Source organism: Etheostoma spectabile, chromosome 17 (assembly GCF_008692095.1).
Source record: "Etheostoma spectabile isolate EspeVRDwgs_2016 chromosome 17, UIUC_Espe_1.0, whole genome shotgun sequence".
NCBI lineage: Eukaryota > Metazoa > Chordata > Actinopteri > Perciformes > Percidae > Etheostoma > Etheostoma spectabile.
Window position 1 is genome coordinate 6,557,265 of NC_045749.1, and position 3,509 is coordinate 6,560,773.

Genomic DNA, 3,509 nt, shown 5'->3' on the forward strand with positions numbered 1-3,509 from the left:
CACACACACACACACACACACACACACACACACACACACACACAGATTTACAGGCAAAGACATATGGGAATTTATGTGAAAACTAGGAAATAGGCCACCTCCCCTACTCTCATTAGCTTAAAGCTCAACATTCAGTATTTCAGAAATACACACAGATACACACACACACACACACACACACACACATACATACATACATTCCCTCAATCAATCACTCCCTCACTCACTCACTCACTCACTCACACACACACACAAGGTTGTGGTTATGGCTTAGGGAACACTCCAGCTCTATTCAATCAAACAAAGTACTTGGACTGAATCAGCTAAAGGTTAATTGCAACAACGTCCTTGTGCACATATGGACGGTAAATGTGGGTGTGTATACGTGGAAGTGTGTGTTTGTAAGGATGAGTGTATCTGTTGAAACCCTTACCTAACCGCCGTATTGAAGCAAAATGCTTTTTTTTTTGCAGATGGATTAGTGTGGACATAATCTATGTACATTTCCCAGTAAGGAGGCAGACAAGTGGCTACTGGAGTATTTACCTCCCCCAAACAGAATAGCCTGAAAATTGTTTGGAACAGGTGCATGCCACCCTGTAAGCTTACATAGATGAAGACTGTGAGAAAAATGCTGTTCTTTGTTGACTGACTGAATATGTTATATTCAACTAAAATGTTGTATTCTGATGACATTTAGTTTAATTTCATGGTCAAGTATATTTTTTTCAAACCCTTCATACACCCATGGAAGCAAATAAAATAAACTACATGTTGCAAAGGCAGTATGTCTACAGTTTATTACAGCAGCTCCCAACAATTCCTTAACAACTCCTATCCTGTAGGAGGGGTTCAAAAACATTTTTTAACGCAGAATTATCTCTCCTTTTTCTGAGGTCTTAAATTATTCTTTTTTCTCTTGCAATAGGAGATAGTTTTCCCCTCCAAGCTGCTAAAGTTCAACAAATGAATTTACCAAAACAATTGGAAAACTCACTTTTGTGTACAGCTTACGACTCATAGACATTTTGAACTTCAAATAAGGGGTCAAAAGTGGACATCACCAGTAGATAAAAACCAAAAAGCTTGGACAGCACTGTTCTACGATGAGGTCATAGTGATATATTTTAGTAGCCATCCACTATTAGCAATACACTCACTGCCAGGGTCCCTGTTTTCTATCTATAAAGTAAGTGATCATACAAAACCTGAGCCTTTCAAAAGTATGCTTGTCGGACTACACTTAGTGATACCAAAAAAAAAGGACGTTTTGAAATACCTAACTGATTTCATCACTGGATGGGGTAAAAGCGTACCAGTAATTCACTGTAAAATCCAGGATATGCACTCAAACCGAGGGCTTGTAACAATGGTTATCTGTGTGTGGTTGAATTGGACCTTCGTTTCAAAGCTGTATTTTGTCGTGCTGGTCTGGGGGGGCCTAAGAGTCACTGGCAGAGTGCCGGGCTGGGGCCTCGTTGACCTTCAAAGCAGAGACGAGGGCCCTCTCCATCCCGCCAGCACCACTTGTGGCAGGAAGAGAGGCTTGTTGACTGGCCCCTAATGGCCCCCTGACCCACAGGAACATGGGTCGGCAGGTTAGAGCTGTTACCCTGACGACCACAGGCACATAGGCTAAAGAGAAGGGGGGTCGGTCTCTAACAAGTTCATTGAACCATGTACTGTATGTTGTGTGCTAGAGAAAATCAGTTTACAGTGTGACCTGAAATCCTCTCTAAACTTCATCCCAGATAATAAGTGTCAACCTTTAAAGGCCCGTTTTCCTTTTTTATTACTAAATGAATTGCAGATATATTCACATGTATCATTGAAGATCTGGACATAAAAATTAAAACAATTTTTTTTCAAGTTTTACTCGAAGGATTAAAAAGAATACTAATGTAAAAAAATCTTTTAAAAATAATATTAACATAGCTCCACATGTTTTATATATATTTACAATTTAGAAGTGGGGTTATGCCTTTGTTTACATTGGGATCTAAGATTGTAGCAGAAAGGTTAAAGTCTCACTCCATTTAAAAATGTGTTTTGCTTATTGTTACTTCACTTGGCTGTTTCACCCTTACTGTGCAGAATTATGTTTGTGCAGTTTGACGTTGAAAGGCTATTTTGCATTCGTCTGCTAAAGTTTAAAATATTTGCTTATTCAATAATTTAACTTTTATCTTTTGAAAAACAATATCAGATAAATTATTATTCCAAGCAATTTGGTCTAGTTGGTGGCTCACGTAGCATGCTAGTTATGTTAGCAGGCTAGTTAGTAGGAGTAGTAGTAATAGTAGGGTGTCTGCTTTGCTACTGGGTAAGATGAGGTAACATGCTGGCTAGCTTGACATGGTGTTAGCTGGCTGTAGTTCGTTAGCTGGTGATATTATAGATATTATAAGTGAACATATGGAGGGTTGTGTTGAGTGTGTGGGTGCAGGTAAAGAGAGTTTTGGTTTTGGGGCGCTGGAACACATTGTTCAGCCTCCTTGGTGTTGTGGGTCCAACTCACGGGTAAGACTAGTGGAACCAGATATACAGTAATGGTGGTTGGACAACTGAGCAGGGCATTCAGATGAAGTTGCCTATCAAGGCTGTGGGGCCAGCCACTGTAATTTAACCGGAGCAAATACAAAGTAGATATAAGGCTAGGTTAAGCTGTCAAGTTTCTGCTTTTTGCTTGGGTGAGAGTAGAGCTAACGACAGATCAAAGGTAAATTAGGTCAGGGCAAGGTAGCCTGTCAGAGGATCTGATACCCACTGCAGGGCCTTGTGATCGAAACATCATTTAACATGAATACTGGGTTTCCATAGGAACGCTCATCCAACTTTTACTGTATTGATAACAAGATGCCTTGAGGGGATCTTAAATGAATCAAGTGTGCAGATTATCAGTTTTTTGTTGTCATTTCTAAATAATACATTTGAATATTAGTTTAATATATCAAAATGTAATTATTATTATATTTATTATTATTTTAGCAAATATTAATGTATAAAAGTGCACCTACAAACACTGTTTGAACAATACAACTGGCTCATTAAATGTAAAGATTTGGTGGCTCGCTGACAAACTGGATGTTTCCCAGACTGATTAATGGCCCCACTGATTAACTGAATGACAAAGTCACAGGGAGACAATGGCACAGAAAGGAGCTGCTTGAATGGAGAGAGGCAAGTGTTAACACAGCGTAGCTCTTACAGTGGCTAATGTCGGCCCTTTGCCATACAAATTAGGGTAAACACTGCCACAAGAGACTGTCAACATTTATAGGAAGGACTCTCAACCAACAAAAACCACTTTTGTCGTTCTATATGTTTCGCAGTTGGTTTCCTTTTTTTCTCTCCGGCTCCTCGCTTCAACCCAGCCTGACCTAATCAGCGATAAGTTGAGTGCTGTCGTCAACAGCACAGCCCCCTTAATTAGCAGCCTATTAAGCTCATGTGTAAGCATCACTGTACCCTGTACTGTGTGATTGTGTGTCTATATATATATATATATA